General features: G+C 36.8%; 1 protein-coding gene across 2 annotated transcripts in view; it reads right to left on the bottom strand.

Moving 5' to 3' along the window:
* The window catches only part of NNT (nicotinamide nucleotide transhydrogenase), a 100862-nt gene extending 93431 nt beyond the window's left edge, over positions 1–7431 (bottom strand). Inside the window, exon 1 of one of the 2 annotated variants that reach the window (XM_074282560.1) lies at positions 7333–7431. The gene's annotated coding sequence lies outside the window, so the exon portion shown is untranslated. Of the gene's footprint in view, positions 1–6762; positions 6912–7332 lie in introns of those variants that run through there. The other variant, XM_074282559.1, reaches the window with a different exon arrangement.
* Positions 7432–19295: the final 11864 nt, after the last annotated feature.

Raw genomic sequence — 19295 nt, forward strand, 5'->3', positions numbered from 1 at the left:
ACAAAAGGTATTACTTCTTCCAAAAAGTAGTATAGTCTCTAAACAAAGCAGTATGACCCAACTACTTCTCAAACAGCCCATTCCACTTCTGGACAACTTTATTAGGACCTTTTTCCTGGCATCAAGCCTAAATTGTAAATGAAGATAACACTAGCCAGAAGATGCATTTCTTGGGACACTTACAAAAAAGTCCAGCCATGTGATCTACATCCATTAAGGAGAACCAGAATCTTTGTACCTCATAGTGAAGTAGTTCTCCAAATTGCCTAAATAATGAGTGACACATCTGGGAGAGTAGCATCCCATTTTTATTCTGGTTAGGGTTAACTACAAATTTTATTGTAATTTGGAGGAAAGGAAGAGGGATTTAAAACTGGTAATAGACTCTTCTACTGTCTGATCATTTGTCAAACCAAATAAATGCAAACTACTGGACAAACTTGTTATCTGATTCACAACTACACGGGTATTCATATTGCATCCAAATATTGACCATATGTCTTCCACATCTTTTTGTGTCACTGTCCTTAAAAATCCACTGACATACAAATTGGCATCTTTGATAAATTCTGAGCCAAGCATATAACACTTGCTATTTTATCATAAATACTTTTTGCCAATTCAACTTTACCAGCTGCTAAAGAAATTCTTAATTCATCCTATGTCATGTTAAGACTAAGGGAATTGACAATAAATTTATTATGCTGATGTCATACTTGCAATCTGAGCCACATTATCTTCATAATTATTTGATGTTTTATAAAATACTGATGTACCTGATAGGCCAGAACTTCTCAGGAGAAAGGGAGCTCACCATTCTACACATCAAACTTAAATTAATCTCTCTGCAAATTCTACCCTCAGCTCTTGCCTTTACCCTCTGAGTTCAGAGAATAAATCTAACCCTTCTAATTCTTGAAGACAGCATCATATTCCTTTTTGTCTTCTCTTATCCAGACTAGCATTACAAGTTCCTTCAATCAGTCCTCATATGATATGGCCTCAAGATTTTTCACTATCCCAGTAAAAGTCCTCTGTATACTCTCGAAATTATACATGTCTTGCTTAAATTTTAATCTCCAAAAATATCCCTATTAGGGGTGATGAAGAAAATATAATGGGATTGTTCCTCAAAGTTCTTTGGGGTGGGAATATTTGACCTGATCAGATATATAAGGCCTTTGAAATTTCCTAAGACAATCACAGATGATAATGACCTGAAAGCTAGATATAATAACCTGTCACTACCTTGAGTTCTATAAATTGATAATTCTATAAGGCCTTTGTCATATGTTACAAATATGCAAATGGCCCTTGGCAGAAAAAAAGGTTTCCCATCCCTGCTAGCTTCTCCTGTGGATCCAGGCATTGTAATCCACCATGTTAACTAGTCCTAGAAACCTTTTATCATCTATAAATCTGATGAGCACTCCATTCCTACCCAAGGCATTGATAAAAAGGTTAAATAGTACATGGCCAAGCACAAATCCCTGAGACATTTCCCTAGATACTTCTGTGACACTGAATCATCAAGAATTTCTTAGTCTCTTTTGCTAAGTCCTCCTCCCACTTACTGTGGGCATCCCACAGGGCTCTGTGCAGGCCCTTTTCTGCTCTTCCAGACACTACTTCAATTGGTGATTTCATCAACTTTCATATTTAACTGGCATCTCAAATCTTCTTAAGCAGCCTAATAGCTCACACCTCTAACTTCCTTTCAGACATTTCCAACTGGATATCCAAGAGACATCTTAAACTTAACATGTTCAGAACAGAATTCACTATCTTTTTCCCTAAACCTTTTCTCTATCCAAACTTGTTTAGTACTGCCAAGAGCACCCAAATCATCCCAGTCTCCCAGATTCATAATCTACGTATAATCTTCCATTCCTCACTATCTCTTATTCACTATATCATATCTGCTATCAGAGTCTGTAGATTTCATCTTTGCAATAACTCTCAAATACATCCCCTTCCTTCCCCTAATTGTGCCACCACTGTGATACAGGCCCTGATGGCTTCATACTTGGAGGACTACCAGAACATGCAGGTTGCTCTATCTGCCACAAGTCTCTGCCCAATCTAGTCATCCTCTATTTGGTCTCCAAAGTTATGTCATCCCCTATTCAATAAACTCAAGCAAAACCCTTGAGATTTGCCACTGTCCCAGAGTTTCCTTAACAGAGAGCCTGCCAAGGACTACAATGCCAAGGGTATGCATTTCACATTTTTAAAATTCCACACTGTAGTATGGAGCTTCTAGGAAGGACTTTAAAAAGAATGGGTCAACAACTTTAGCTTTTTCAAAATTCATTTTTATTCTCTCTCTCTCTCTCTCTCTCTCTCTCTCTCTCTCTCTCTCTCTCTCTCTCTCTCTCTCTCTCTCTCTCTCTATCTATCTTTCTCTCTTTCTCTCTCTCTCCTTTCCTTTCCTTTCTTTTCTTCTCCTCTCCTCTCCTCTCCTCTCCCTCAATTTTCAGGAGAGTTTATGATATATATCATGTAGTTTGTTTTCTATGAAAATGTCTTTTCCCCATTACTATATATATATATATATATATATATATATATATATATATATATATATATATATATACAGTAAGCTCCTTTATGTATGAATCACATCTTGTTCACTGTTGTTTTCTTATACCCTCTAACCCAATACTTTGTATTCACTGATTAAAACATTTATCAAGTGCCTACTATGATCCAGCCTCCAAACTATCTGGAAGAGTAACAAAGATTAAAAAGGTCACCAATTCTCAAGGAACTTATACTGTATTGGGAGGCTGGAGGTAATGCACAATGTATACTGATAAATTAGAAAAGTATATATATATATATATATATATATATATATATATATATACCAAAAAAAGTACAAAATAATCTGGGGGTGAGGGTCTTAACAACTAAGGATGAGAAGAACCAGAAAAGGAAATGAAGTCCTCCAATTGAGCTTTGAAAGAAGCTATGGATTTTAAGAGTTGGGAAGGTAGGGAAACAGATCCTGAGAGACAATAGCACAGAAATGAGATGTGGGAAGTCTCATACAAGAAACATAAAATAGGCCAGTTACAAAATTCTATTTTGTTGTGAGAGAAAACCCTATACCCAGATAAACAAAGGAATTTTTACAACTCCATGTGTCCCTCCTTTTTATTCCCACAGCAACCAGCCTAATTAAGGGCTTTATCACATCTAGCCGGGACAACTTCACAATTTCCTTCCAATGTCTAAATTTATTGAGTCTCTCCATTCTTCAATTTATTCTTACATATTGCTACAAAAGTAATCTTTCAATTTGTAGTAGTGGATAGAAAGTAGGCCTCATTCTCAAATGAATGGTTTTTAAAGTCCCACACAGTCTGGATAACCCAAGGAAAGTCACTTATTTTTCTCAATGCCAGAGGTAACTAAAATTGTAAATTGCAGAATAGTTGCTGATCACCTCAACAATCCATCCTCCATTTCAGCAAAGTGATCTTTCTAAATCACAGATTGGCTGGGATGAAAATGCCCAGCCATGTGAATCCAGAAACAGAACTATGGAGAGTGAATGCAGATGGAAGCATAATATTTTCACCTTTTTGTTTGTTTTGTTTTGTTTGTTTTTTCCTTCTCACAGTTTTTTCCTTTTGTTCCAATTTTTCTTTTACAACATGACTAATATGGAACCATGTTTAAATGATTGTACATGTATGACCCATATCAGATTGCTTGGTGTCTTGGAGGGGAGGTATGGGACAAAGGTAGAAAAAAATTGGAATTCAAAATCTTGCAAAAATGAATGTTGAAGACTATCCTTACATGTAATTGGAAAAATAAAAATAAACACACAAATAAATAATTAAATAAAGTACGGTTCTGGTTATGTCAACTTTTCCCTCCCCTCCCTACTTACATTCAAGAAATTCCAGTTGGCTCCCTATTATATCCAGGACCAAATAAAAAGCACTCTAGCTTTTAAAACCCTTCATAACTTTAAACCCTTTCATAAATTTCCAGTCTTTTTATACCTTATTCAAATATTTTGTGATCCAGTGATAGTCTCCTTGTTGTTTATCAAATATAATACTACTCAAATTTACTGATTGTGCTCATGGACATACTTCTTTCCCTCCTCATCTTCACCTACTCTCCTACCTGGCTTCCTTCAAGTTCCAGCTAAAATCTACATTCTACAAGAAGCCTTTTCTAAAGCCCCTTAATTCCAGCACCTTTCCTCTATAAATTACCTCAAATTTATCCTGTATATATCCTACATGATTATATGTTGTCCCCATTAAAATGTAAGTTCCTAGAGAGCAAGACCTGGTTTTTCGCCTTTCTTTACATCACCAGCACTTAGCAAGTAATAGGCAATAATATGTAGTAGGCAATAATAAAAACTTGATGATTTGACGATCTAGAGTAGTAATAGGAGTTTCCTATGCCAATGAAATCACAAATCTGAATTAAATATACATATATATGTATGTATACATAATTACTACTACATTATTCATAGGATGATTTTTATTAGGCTGCTATTGATATTATAAAAATACCATTATATATTCTCAAAACTAATCATATCAGAACTATTAGAAAACTATTTCCCTTTTGCCTACAAGATAAACTACAAACGGGCTCCAGCAACTATCTTTCTGACCCTGTATTCTATTCCCTCCACCTAAACCTGTTTTCCAAACAGGCCTAACTTTCTGCCTCCTTAACTGCTCACAATGTTCCCAATGTTTGGAATGTCCTTCCATTCTCCTCCCTCCACCTGTCCAGTTCCCTATCCATCTTTTAGCGTCCAATTTCAAGTCAAGAATGGAAAGTAAAAGATTTGGAAAATGTTCAAATACTACATAAGTGTGAACTGTTATGTCCCTCATTCCTTCACTATTCCAAAAAGAATTTCCTTTTCTGAAGTGTGAACTGTTATGTCCCTCATTCCTTCATGAGTGTTTTACACCATTCCAAAAAGAATTTCCTTTTCTGAACTCTACAATCACTCTGCACCTCTCTCACTTCGCTTTCACATTCCTCCTTTAGATCATCATGCCCCTTACTAGTCAGTTCCATTAGAAAAATCAAAACTTATTTTGTCCCCTACGGGGACAAAAAAAGTCATTTGCCCAATTAATTAGTGATTAGGGTTGGGTGGGAGTGGAACTGCAGGCTAAAAGGACAAATGTTTGAATAATACATTTGCTAATAAAATTCTTTTGTAAATAATGTCCGGCTTAATCTTATCTGAAAACTGACTTATCGGAAAAGGGGAACACACACAAAGAGACACTAAAGGTTCAGGTGGTGGGAAGGTGGAGATTAAGGGCAAGGCTAATTGTCAAAACAAAGTTTACAAAGGAAAAAAAGTGGAGCACCGAACCTAGTCTCGCTAGCCTATAATAAAGGGGGAGGGACAGACATACTTAACATTGAATTGCGCCAGCACTCCAATCAGTCATTTTGAGAACTTTATGTATGAATGCCTCGGGCAAAGAGGGCAAATAAAGGACATGCTAAAAAAGTGATCATGTGGTCAATGCCAAACATACCAACGGAGGAATGACTGCCTAACAAACATTAGCTCTAATCCGAGAGTTGGCCCCAACTAGACCGCCAGGTCCAAGGCCACCGCCTCCGCTAGTCCCTCCCACGACGGACTTCCTAGGTGCTCTCCGAAATTCCCACCACGTAGACAGCTGAAAGAAACCGCTATTTTTAATCTCCCCTGGACGCCGATTGGTTGCTGCTGCATAATAGTCATTTCTATCTAGGAGTTTAAATTAGATACATGCAGACGGCCTCCAGCTCCGGTCCCTCTTTTATCAGTTCGGGAATGTAACCTTCCTTTAAATGGCCAGACAACCAGGACCCCCTCCCCTTCAGTCTCCTTCACGGGTCAAGTGGGCGATGTAAGGCAGATCTCACTCCAGAAGCACACATGCCCACAACCTACGCAATCTGAGGTGTTAAAATCACGTTCTTTGCCTTAGCTCTACTAGAATTATTCCCTCTAGCAACCAAGCTGGTAAAGTAGAAAGCGGGCTGAACTTGGAAGAATCTCAGTGCAGATTCCAGCTCGGCCACGTATTCCCGGAGTGACCCTGGGCAAGTCATTAATTGGCCCTTAGTTTCCTTATTTATTAAACTAAGGGCAGCTATTAAGCTCCATTCCAGCAGTGGAGAGGAGCTGGGCCTCTGAAGTGTACGATCCTTTAAAGACTACCGCCCGCCAGCCATAAAGCGTACAAAGCCCGGGCACTCAACATTGGGAGCCTCTTTGTCTCTGCCTCAGTCTCTGTCTCTCTGTTTCTGTCTGTCTCTGTCTCTGCGTCTCTTTTTCTGTCTCTCATCTCCCTTTCCCTATCGCTACCGCTTTCCATCATTTATTCCGCTAATGACATACCCGACTCATAAGTCTGCAGAATCTAGCTCTTCTTATCATCCTCCCCCTGCCATCTCCCGCGCACATACAATCATCACCTCCAACTCCGGCGCTGTTTCTGAACAAACCCCTTCCCCGCTAGCAACAGAACTGGCTTCGGAGTTCCAGTTCCAACAAATTACATTTTGTCGGATTCTAACCACCCCGCCCCCTTTTGCATCGAAATTAATTTCTTTCCCAGAGCAAAGAAATGGGAGTCTGGTAAAGGTTCCTGAGCTCCTTTTCCGTGGCTTCAACCCAAACAGCTGCTCCATGCTTCCTGCCCACGGCCACACTGCCTGCACCTGCAGCAAATCTGAAAGCACCTCCGCAAAACTGACCTTTCCTTGGAGGGGGAGAGCCTGCCCGGGAGGGGACCCGGTGATTGCAAGCTGGAGGCTCCGAACCCAGCCAGGGTTTGCACCTTCAACCCGGAAGAACAGTACAGTAGAAACCCTGGAGCAGCACCGATCTCAGAGAACTGCCACGTGACGCTTTGCTGGTTGCCCCCACCCCCTTCCCCACCCCACTCTTCCCAGGCCCCCAGTTTTTCTCTCTCCCCTCTTTGCCCTTTTAGCTAGGGGAAAGATAAACCCAAGGAAAATAATCCTCTTCAGCCAATGCTTCTTCTTGAAACGAACAACCTCCCTCCCACCCTAGACTAGTTACAACGTTTTATACCAGCAAAATCCTCTTTGTCTCTCTCCTCCCCAATCCCCCGCCTCTCACAACAGTTTCCTTCTACCAGTTCTTGTCAATCATGTCGCGTGCCAACTACCGAAGCAGTCTGAGTAGAAGTTAGCTTGACTGACTTCTGTCCTTGAAAAAGCTTACTTACAAACTCGGATTTCCTATTTGGTTCTTCTCCAGACTAAAGAAGAGTATAAAATAACTGGACTTTTCTAATTTACCTTAATTCCCAAGCTTTCGAGGAAAATCACAACTGAATCATAATTGGATATAAAAGAGGGAGGAGGGGAGAGCTATGAATAAAGGGCGGGAATAGGGTAGTTGTTTTTCCACTTGAGGAGGAGTTAAATGCTTAGGAAACTATGTCAGAGTTCTGAAATGTAATGTGCATGTGTGTTCCCAGGCATCAAGTCTACCCTAGAGGAAATCGCATACTTTCCCTAGGTGCCAGTGGATACCTCTTTTTCTTTCAGAGTGAACATTCTATGAAATTTCTTGACGACTCCCTTTTTAATTTGGTCAAAGCCTAAGGAAATTAAAACACAATATAATATCAACTGTTCTTTTCATATAAATGGATAGACTCATAGGATGTAGCCTAGTCCAACTTACTCATTTAGCAAATGAGGGAAATATATCTTTAAACTTTGTTGCAATTTTGTTATTTAATCTGTGAATGTCTTGTACTTAAAGGAAGGGAAGGGTTCTTTTATATTAAATATTTATGAAGAGAAAGCAGAATTTAGATATTTTGACTGGTATTTAAAAGGGAAGGGTTTAAAAGGGAAGGATACTGTACATCCTTTGATACAAAGTGAAAAGAGACCAACAGAAATGAGAACATTGAATGTAGTTACTTATAGCAGATCAAAGCAATTAAGTTGCTACTAAAAGCAGTTCAGATAGAAAAGACCACAGTGAATCTCTGAGTTTTCATTATGCTTATGTTAAGTATATATAAAGAGATCAAATAAAAGGAAAAGGATCCATGTATACAAAAAAACATCCATAGTAGCAATCCCTGTGATGGGAGGAGGAGAAAGGAAGAAACCATTAAGTACCAGTCAGCTTGGAAACAGCTCAGACAACTATGATATTTGAAGAAGTGACATAAAGGACAACCACAGGGAAACTTTGGAAAACCTGCATGCGCTGAGGCTGAATGAAGTGAGAAGAATTTAAACAGCAACAATAATTCAGTTGTATATTGCATCGTTGACTGCCTACTAAAGACATCAATAAGATTGGAAAAAGTAGTATTTGGGATTTGGTATGTGAACATTTCAATTTGATCAGCAGTAGAACAAAAGTCAACAGGCTTATTCAAAATACCCTTAAATAAGTTTTAAATTTTCAGGGGAAATTGGTAATCTCTCATTTAAATTTAGAGCTGAATATTATCAACTAAACCAAAAATCTGCAGTGCCTATGAGATGGGGATTGGCTCCATTTTCTTCTCTCCATTTTCACTGCGGCTAGATTTTATGAGATGGTTAAAAATAATTCTCTTCTTGCTCAAATTCAACCTCATGCCAAATGCATCTGTACTAACCTGGATTTTGCACAGATCATCAGGATCATTAACTATTTTGTCTGGGCAAGTTTTGTCCCAGGTGGGAGAAACATCCCATATATAGAAACATTCCAATCCCTGAATCTCAATTTGTCAATTCACAGAGTAAATATTATTTTGTAATTTTAATAGTATTATATTTTTCCTATTACATGTAAAGATAGTTTTCAACGTTCATTTTTGTAAGATTTTTGAATTCCAAAATTTTTTTCTGCTTTCCTTTCTTATCCCCCTTGCTCCTTAAGACAGCAAGAAATCTGAAATAGGTTATACATGCAAAATCATTGTTATGTCTAAACATGATTTGAAAAGGCATTCAATATTTCTGCCTTTCTGCATTTGACTGAAGTTTTTATGCCTAATACATGACCAATTTTTGTGTAGGGGCCATCTACTACAAAGAAAAGGTATATTCTTTCTACGCCAATTCAATTTTCTCCAAAAGTATAGTCCTTTCTATCCCCATTCAATTTTCTCAATCATATCTAAATTTTCTAAAATTATATTCACCTCCTTAACTTCTCTCTTCTTTATTTTGGGGTTAGATTTATCTAATTCTGAAATGGAGAGGTTGATGTCCCCCACTAGTATAGTTTTGCTTTCTATTTCTTCCTTTAACTGACTTTATTTCTTCTCTAAGAATTTGAATGCTATATTACTTGGTGCATATATTTTTACTATTGATACTATATTATCTCTATTTTTCAGCAAGATGTAGTTTATTTCTTTATCTCTTTTAACTAGATCTATTTTTGCTTTTGATTTCTCTGAGATCACGATTGCTACCCCTGCTTTCTTTTTTACTTCAGCTGAAGCATATATTCTGCTCCAACCTTTTACCCTTACTCTATATGTATCTCTGTTTCAAATGTGTTTCTTGTAAAACATAGGATTCTGATTTTTTTATCCACTTTGCTATCTGCTTCCATTTTATGGAAGAGTTCATCTCATTCACAATTATGATTGTCAGTTGTGTATTTTCCTCCATCCTAATTTCTTCCCTATTTATACCTTTTTTCTCTCTTTTCACCCTGTCCCTCCTCACCAGTGTTTTGTTTCTGACTATTCTGTCCTTCAATCTACCCTCCTTTCTATCATTTCTCCTCTCTTCTCTTATCTCTTTCTCCTACTATTTCTGCCCTGCTTTATATCCAGCAGCTCCATTTTTTTCCCCCTTTCTCCTCCAACTTCCCTAGAGGGTATGATAAATTTTTACACCCAACTGAGTGTGAATGTCATTACCTCTTTGAGCCAAATCCAGTGAGATTAAGCTTTAAACAGTGCTTATTTCCCTCTCTTCTTTCCCTCTACCATGATAGGTCTTTTGTACCTCCCCTTTCCTCTTCTTCCAGTACAATCCTTTTTCTACCCCTTAATGTATTTTTTATATCATCACATCAAGGTCAATTTATACCCCTATCTTCTGTCTATGTGTACCCCTTATAACTGTCTTAATAAAGATACAATTCTCAAGAGTTACAAGTGTCAACTTCCCATGTAAGGATATAAACAGTTTAACATTTAAATAACATTTTTTCTTTCCTATTTACCTTTTTATGCTTCTCTTCAGTCTTATATTTGAAAATCAAATTTTCTGTTTAGTTCTGGTCTTTTCATTAGAAATGATTGAAAGTCTCCTACTTCATTGAAGATTCATGTCTTCTCCTGGAAGGATTATGTTCAGTCTTGCTGGGTAGTTTATTCTTGGTTGTAATCCAATCTCCTTCGCTCACCAGAATATTATATTCCAGGACCTCTGATGCTTTAGTGTAGAAACTACTAAATCCTGGATAATCCTGATTGTGGTTCTTCAATACTTGAATTGTTTTATTTCTGGCAGCTTAGTATTTTCTCTTTGACCTTATAATTCTAGAATTTAGCAATGATATTTTTTAAAGTTCTCCTTTTGGGTTCTGTCTCATGAGGTGATTAATGGATTCTTTCAAAGACAATTTTCTCTTCTGGTTCTAGGATATTAGACTGATATCTCTGATGATTTCCTGAAAGATGCTGCCCAGGCTCTTTATTTTAGTTCTGGCTTTTAGGTAGTCCAATAATTCTTAAATTGTCTCTCTGGGATCTATTTTCCAGGTTAGTTGTTTTTCCAATGAGATATTTAACATTTTCTCCTATTTTTTTTCATTTTTAAAAGTTTGACTAATTCTTGATGTCTCATAGAGTCATTAGCTTCCATTTGCCCAATTCTAGTCTTTAATGTATGATTTTCTTCAGTAACCTTTTGTATTTCCTTTTCATCTGGCTGATTCTATTTTTTAAAGTGTTGTTTTCTTCAGTCAACTTTTTCATTTCTTTTTCAAGCTGTTGACTCTCACATTTTTTCCCACTTTTTTCTTCTCTCTTTCATATTTGACTTTTAAAATATTTTATGAGCTCATCTAAGAAGATTCTTTGGACTTGAGACCAATTAATATCCCACTTTGAGGTTTCTCATGCAGGCATTTTATTTTCTTCTGAGTTGGTATTTTGATCTTCTCTGTTACCATAATAGCTTTCTATGGTCAAGTTTCTTTTTTGTTTCTTGTTCATTTTCTTTCTTTTTTTCTTTCTCTTCTTTCTGTCTTTTTTTTTTTTGGAGGGGGGCCTATTTCATAGCTTTATTTAAAGTTGAACTCTGCTCTTGGGGGCACAAGAGATATTGTCCCAAGCTTTTTGAGTTTCTTTGAGTTTGGGAGTACTTTGAGCTTTGGCTATGAGTGTAATAGCCTCTGATAGCTGGTAACTTGTTACACCACTGAAGGGTAACCCAATCTAGTCTTGTCTATTATCTGGTTTCCAGAGTAAACAATCTGCCTTCTGTTTTGGTATTGGAGGCTCCACAACTGGTTTGCTGTGCTAAAGTCCTAATTAGGTAGTAATCAAGTATATCGGTTGCTGATCTGTGCTGTGGCCAAGAGACCCCACCATCCCTGCCATTGGGCTGTGCTCCTCTTTCATCTAAGTGAGACTGTCCTTTCTTTTCAAAGTTCTCATAGGCCAATAGCTTTAAAAGGCCACAATAAACTCCAAACTCTGAACTAAATATTTTTTATTAGCATGGTGAGTTTTCCCATTGTTGGTAGGACTATGGTACACTATTTTTTGTCTAATTGCTTTGGCTTCTGTGTAGCAATTGGAAGGAAGTTATAAATAAATAATTTTATGAAGATTATGCTTATGCAATCAGAGCTACTCTGGATACCCCATTTTGTACAACATGGAGGCCTGCATCCCCTTTAATATTTATTTATTTATTTGTTTTTTTATTCATTTTTCCAAATTATCCCCTCCCTCCCTCCACTCCCTCCCCCCGATGGCAGGTAATCCCATACATTTTACATGTGTTACAATATAACCTAGATACAATATATGTGTGTAAATACCATTTTCTTGTTGCACATTAATTATTAGCTTCCGAAGGTATAAGTAACCTGGGTAGATAGACAGTAGTGCTAACAATTTATATTCGGTTCCCAGTGTTCCTTCTCTGGGTATAGTTATTTCTGTCCATCATTGATCAAATGGAAGTGAGTTGGATCTTCTTTATGTTAAAGATTTCCACTTCCTTCAGAATACATCCTCATACAGTATTGTTGTTGAAGTGTATAGTGATCTTCTGGTTCTGCTCATTTCACTCAGCATCAGTTGAGGTAAGTCTCTCCAAGCCTCTCTATATTCCTCCTGCTGGTCATTTCTTACAGAGCAATAATATTCCATAACCTTCATATACCACAATTTACCCAACCATTCTCCAATTGATGGACATCCATTCAACTTCCAGTTTCTAGCTACAACAAAAAGAGCTGCCACAAACATTTTGGCACATACAGGTCCCTTTCCACTCTTTAGTATTTCTTTGGGATATAATCCCAATAACAGCAATGCTGGGTCAAAGGGTATGCACAGTTTGACAACTTTTTGGGCATAGTTCCAAATTGCTCTCCAGAATGGTTGGATTCTTTCACAACTCCACCAACAATGTATCAGTGTCCCAGTTTTCCCACATCCCCTCCAACATTCATCATTATTTATTCCTGTCATTTTAGTCAATCTGACAGGTGTGTAGTGGTATCTCAGAGTTGTCTTAATTTGCATTTCTCTGATCAGTAGTGATTTGGAACACTTTCATATGAGTGGAAATAGTTTCAATTTCATCATCTGAGAACCCCTTTAATATTTATAAAAATATTTCATTCTTTCTAGCCCTTGAACAAGGAATGTTTTCTCATTCACACAAATACTGGCAGTTGCATTTTAAATGTTTTCCACACAATCTCTCTTTTCTCCCTCTTTGATTCCCTCTTCCTCTATCCTTTCCTCTTCCATAGAAATTGTTATTCTAAACTGCTGCAGAATGCTGCTGATTGGCAATATATACTAAGTGAGCCTAAAAAGTTATAAAAACAGAATCAGTGTCCTAAGATGCTGAAGTTAATACCAGCACATAGTCATGCTTAACATACTAATAAATCTTTTTTTAGTGGATCCTCCTGGGGGCTAAGATGATCTCTAGCAATTCCAGAAATACAGGCTGAGAAATTTCTCAAAAGTTGTCCTTTTAATTTTCCAATAGTATTTTCTTTCCATTTATATTATAGTTGTACATATTGTTTTTTATTTTACTTTGCATGAATTTGTATAATCTTCCCATGCTTCTCTGTATTCTTTAAATTCATCATTTCTCACTTGTTTAGCCATTCTTCAATCAATGAGCATCTACTTTGTACTTGGGAAATCTAGACACAGAAGATAGAGACATAATACCTGACCCATAATAGGTATTTAATAAATACATATTTCCAGTTGTTCACTAGTATAAAATATACTACCACAAATAGATTAATGCATATGGGGTTTATTTGCTTCTGAAATCTATGGGCTATATGTGTAGCAGTGGAATTACTAGATCAAAGGGCACTTTATTTGAATAAATATAAACTACTTTCCAACAGGGTTAGTCCAATTCATAGAGAATATAAAACAAATAAAAGATAGTTTAAAAGAAGAGTAATAAAAGTTTGGGAGATCAGGAAAGGCTTTGCAAAGATGATGCTTGACTATATTATATAGCAGCAGTCACCAAAACCATTTGGTATTGGCTAAGAAATAGACCGGTAGTTCAGTGGAACAGATTAGATACAAAGGACAAAAAAGGGTACATCTATAGCAATCTAATCTTTGACAAACCCAAAGATACTAACATTAGGGATAAAAATTCATTATTTGGAAAAAACTGTTGGGAAAACTGGAAATTAATATGGCAGAAATTAGATATGGATCCACACTTAACACCATATACCAAGATAAGATCAAAATGGGTCCATGATTTAGGCATAAAGAATGAGATAATAAATAGATTAGAGAAACAGAAAATAGTCTACCTCTCAGACCTGTGGAGGAGGAAGGAATTTATGACCAGAGGAGAACTAGAGATCATTATTGATCACAAAATAGAAGATTTTGATTACATCAAACTAAAAAGTTTCTGTACAAACAATACTAATGCAAATAAGATTAGAAGGGAAGTAACAAATTGGGAAAATATTTTTAAAAGTAAAGGTTCTGACAAAGGTCTCATTTCCAAAATATATAGAGAACTGACCCTAATTTATAAGAAACCAAACCGTTCTCCAATTGATAAATGGTCAAAGGATATGAACAGACAATTCTCAGATGATGAAATTGAAACTATATCCACTCATATGAAAGAGTGTTCCAAATCACTACTGATCAGAGAAATGCAAATTAAGACAACTCTGAGATACCACTACACACCTGTCAGATTGGCTAAGATGACAGGAACAAATAATGATGAATGTTGGAGGGGATGTGGGAAAACTGGGACACTGATACATTGTTGGTGGAGTTGTGAAAGAATCCAACCATTCTGGAGAGTATGCTATACACAGTAACAGCAATATTGTTCAATGAAGATTTGTGAATGACTTAGCTCTTCTCAGCATTACAATGATCCAAGACAATCCCAAAAGATGGATGATGCAGCACACCATCAGCCTCCAGAAAAAAAGAACTGATATTGTTTGAATACAAACTCAAGCATCCTATTTTTTTACTTTTGTTCTTTCATTTAGTTTCTTTTATTCTAATCTTATACAAACTAATATGGAAATGTTTTACATAATTGTACATGTGTAACCTATATCTTATTCCTTATCATCTCAGGGAAGGAGGAGGGAGAAAGGGATAATTTTTTGGAACTCAAAATTTTAAATAAAAAGGCTCTAAAAAGTTTTCGCACAACAAAATAACTGCAGCCAAGATTAGAAGTGAAGCAGAAAACTGGGAAACTATTTTTGCAGCCAGTGTAAAAGCCTCGTTTCTAAAATATATAGAGAACTGATTCAAATTTATAGGAATACAAATCATTCACCAATTAATAAGTGGTCATGAGTTATGAACAGACAATTTTCCAATGAGAAATTAAAACCATCTATCATCATATGAAAAAATGCCCTAGAATAAATTTAAGAGGAATGAGGCTTAAGAGAAATGTAAATAAAGAGGAATATGGTCAAGTAGAGAAATGCCAGTTTTTGATCAAGGAAATAGGACTCTTGAGAGCAATAGCTAAATAGAGTAAAAGAATAGGTCAAAGAATGTGAAGAGATTTAGGAAGTAAGAGGTTCAGGTGGGTTTGTGGAAGCATCATCATTATGTAAAAGGCTTCTTAATATAAGAGTTGAGAAGGGGAGCATGATCTGGTTTTCATCAAGTTCCAGCAAAAATCCGGTCCAGGGTTTAATAGACAACACTACATGATTTGTATAGAATGATAAAGTGAATTTCAAAGGAGAAGTTGCTGAATGATTGAGGTAAAGTGATCATCTAGAAATGGTATAATTTGACTTGTTTGATTAATTAAAAAACAGAAACCTCCCTATTTTCTATTACAGTTTATACCCTCCAAAAGAATCTAAGTTCTTTAAGAATAAAAACTGTTTTGTTGTTGTTTTTAGCACCTAGCATAGGGTCTTGTACGCAGATTTTTGTTGAATTGAAATATAAAGAAATGACATAATTTCGGGGGGATTTCTCAGTACTGATGCCTTTTGGCAAACGGGTTAGGGAGTTATCCTAGATTTGGACAAGAACAGCATGTACATCTAGTTCTATTTTAGCACGGGTCCTTTTTCTCCTTAGTTATTCAAATCTGGATTAAATATAAGTATTTGGCAATATTCTTTTCCTTTCCTGAGGTTATAATTTTTAACCATAAGGTGGCACTAGTGTATTATCTGTAAAGTTTTCCTTGCCCAATTTGTCTTACCTGAACTTGCATTGTGAACATTAAGTGAGTCAATTACAAACGTTTGTTGAGGTAATTTAAAATGTTTCAGTGGTTTCGTGGAATAATTCTGAGTCTAAAATAAATACATATATACACACACACACGTATATTTTAACTCCCCGTAATGGGGAGATAAATCTATTGTCAAGGATTGTTGATTTTATCTTTCACATCTTTCTGATATAATGCCTCCTTCTCTCTGATATTGCCATTACATTGGTACAAACAGTTATGATCTCATGCCTGATCTTTTGCAATACTGCTGACTGATTTCCCTACCACAAGTCTTTCCGTATTCTACTCTATCCTCCATTCAGCTGTCAAAGTGGTTTTTCTAAAGTACAATCTGACTATGTCACATGCATTATATTCATTAAATTCCAGTGTTATCCCCAAAGGATCATATGTAGAATCCTCTCTTGGTATTCAAAGGCCTTTATAACTTAGCCCCCTATTATCTTTCCAGTTTTCTTATACCACACACACACACACACACACACACACACACACAAATAAACAAAAAAAAAAAAAAACAGTAATTTTTAATTTTTCCCCATACAAGACACGTAAGCTCTGACTCCTGCCATTTTCAATGACTGATTTGATCCTCTTCTTCACCTCCTCATTCTAGTTTACCTGGTTATCAAGTTCCAGCAAAGATTCTTCTACAGGAAGACATTCTTGATCCCCTTTATTTCTAGTGACTCCTCTTTGTGGATTATTTCCAATTCATACTAAACAAAACTTAATTGAAAATTGTTATTTCTTCATTGTCTCCCCAATTAAACTGTGATCTTCTTGAGAACAGGAACTTTTATTATTCTTTATATTCCCAACATGGGAGGACAGGGCCTAACATTTAGCATCCACTTAATAAATTCTTTATTGAATGACTGAAGCCAAACCAAGAGGATCAGTCCAAAATTACAGAAGAATTCACCAAAAATACTTGAGAATTACAAGATCCCATATCTGAGATCTAGCAGCCTTCATCTTCATTGCATTAAGAAATAAGAAGGGACAATTCATCCCCCAGAGAGTCTGACATTTCCTCAAAAGAACATCAGAGACTTTTTGGGTCATCAAAGCTGTATACCTCCCTCACAAAAATTCATCAGGCAAAGGAAAAAACAAAACAATCATCTCCCTCAAGAAAAAGTTATCAGCAGAAGAAAAGGTAACTATGCCATGGGGGTAATGCTCAATTCCAAGTAGGGATCAGGAGCAATTACTACAGATCAAGAACTGAAGTTGCTCCCATTAGTATCTCAGAGAATGTATCTACTAATTTATATGCCAAATCCTCAATCTTCTCACTTTCTACTCTATGTATTCCAGGTTGTTTTGCTCCCCCCCCCCATAGTTATCTCTTCTTATCTGGGAAAGATGGTGTGAATTGTTGTAACCCATATTCATCTCCAGGCAATTATAAAATAGCACCCCAAAACTGATCCTAAAGTTGCAGAACCAGTAAGGAGACGATGAAATAATCTTTTAGCTCAAAAAGTTAAAAGAGTACTAGCAATTAGGGGGAGGAAGGGAGTAAGTGAAGGGAGCACAGTTCAAGATAGGAAGCTCCCCAGAAATCAGGCAGCAAACTCCACCTAGCAAATCAGTGGGAAATCCTGAGCCCCAGGATGGTGGAGTGGGCTAATACCAAGGACCGGTCCAGCAAAACCAAGGAAGTCAACAGATTCCAGCTCCTGGAATAACTAGATGCTCCAGTGTAGTCCTGGCTAAATAGGCATCCCCCCAGTGGTCAGATCTCCATGAACCTTAGCACAGCCCCAGGAAAGCAGACATCCTCCAGAATCCAGACCTCCAGAATCCAGATTACCCCATATTTGGGTGTAACCCCCAGGAAACACAGAAACTCTCTACCTGGACTCAGGACATATCGGACGATACCACTAAGATTCCAGCTCTGCACCAGTTAAGCTGCCAGTTTCCTCCAGACTCAAGCTCCACCAGCTACCCCTCATCCCATGCCCTCTGTCATCGCCAGACACAAAAGTACCCCCTGAGCCTCAGGAAAACATCAGTAAGGCACTGATAAACAAGCAGGGCCTATAGACTCTCACACAAGAAACTGAGACAGTATTCCTTTCACCTGGAGAGCTGAGCAGAAATGTAAGAGAAAGAGAAAAGGAAAGCAAGAGCAAGAAAGTAAGAAGCAAAGGAAAAACAGAAAAGAAAGAAAGAAAGAAAGAAAGAAAGAAAGAAAGAAAGAAAGAAAGAAAGAAAGAAAGAAAGAAAGAAAGAAAGAAAGAAAGAAAGAAAGAAAGAAAGAAAGAAAGAAAGAAAGAAAGAAAGAAAGAAAGAAAGAAAGAAAGAAAGAAAGAAAGAAAGAAAGAAAGAAAGAAAGAAACTGAGCATAGAAAGTTATTATGGTGACAGGAAAAACAGAGACACAAACTTAGAAGATGTCGAAACATCTAAGGGTAAATCCCAAAGATAAATGAAATGTGATCTCAAGCTCAGAAAGAACTCATGGAAGAGTTCAAAAAGGAGCTTAAAAACCATATAAGAGAGACAGAGAGAGAGAAAGACAAAGAGAGAGAGAGAGAGAGAGAGAGAGAGAGAGAGAGAGAGAGAGAGAGAGAGAGAGAGAGAGGAGAAAAACTGGGGAAAAATGAGAGTGATGCAAGAGAATTATTTTTTAAAATGAGCATCACTGGACTAGCTTGAAAAAAGACAACAACTGCTTAAAAATTAGAATTGATCAAATGGCAAAGAAGATACAAAAATCCACTGAAGGAAACAGATCCTTAAAGAGTACAATTGGCTAAATGGAGAAGAAAATACAAAAGCGAATAGAGAAAAATAACACTTAAAAGTTAGAATTGGGCAAGTAGAAGTTTATGACTCTATGAGACATTAAGAATCAAACATATTCAAAAACATGAAAACGTGGAAGAAAATGTAAACTACCTCATGAAAAAAATAACTGACCTGTAAAATAGATACAGGAGAGACAATATCAGAATCACTGGACTACCTGAAAGCCATAACCAAAAGGAGGACCTGGACAGCATCTTCCAAGAAATTATCACAGAAAACTGCCATGATGTCCTAGAACAAGAGGGGAAAATAGTCATTGGAAGAAACCATCGATCACCTCATAAAAAAGATTTCAAAATAGAAACTCCAAGGAACATTATAGCCAAATTTCACAGAACTGTCAGGTCAAGGAAAAAAATACTATAAGTGGCTAGAAAAAGTCAAAATCAGTGTTTTACACAGGACCTGTAGCAGCAACATTAAAGGATTAGAGGTCATGGAATATATATTCCAGAAGGAAAAGT

The sequence above is a fragment of the Sminthopsis crassicaudata genome, chromosome 1 (genome assembly GCF_048593235.1).
Source record: "Sminthopsis crassicaudata isolate SCR6 chromosome 1, ASM4859323v1, whole genome shotgun sequence".
Lineage (NCBI taxonomy): Eukaryota > Metazoa > Chordata > Mammalia > Dasyuromorphia > Dasyuridae > Sminthopsis > Sminthopsis crassicaudata.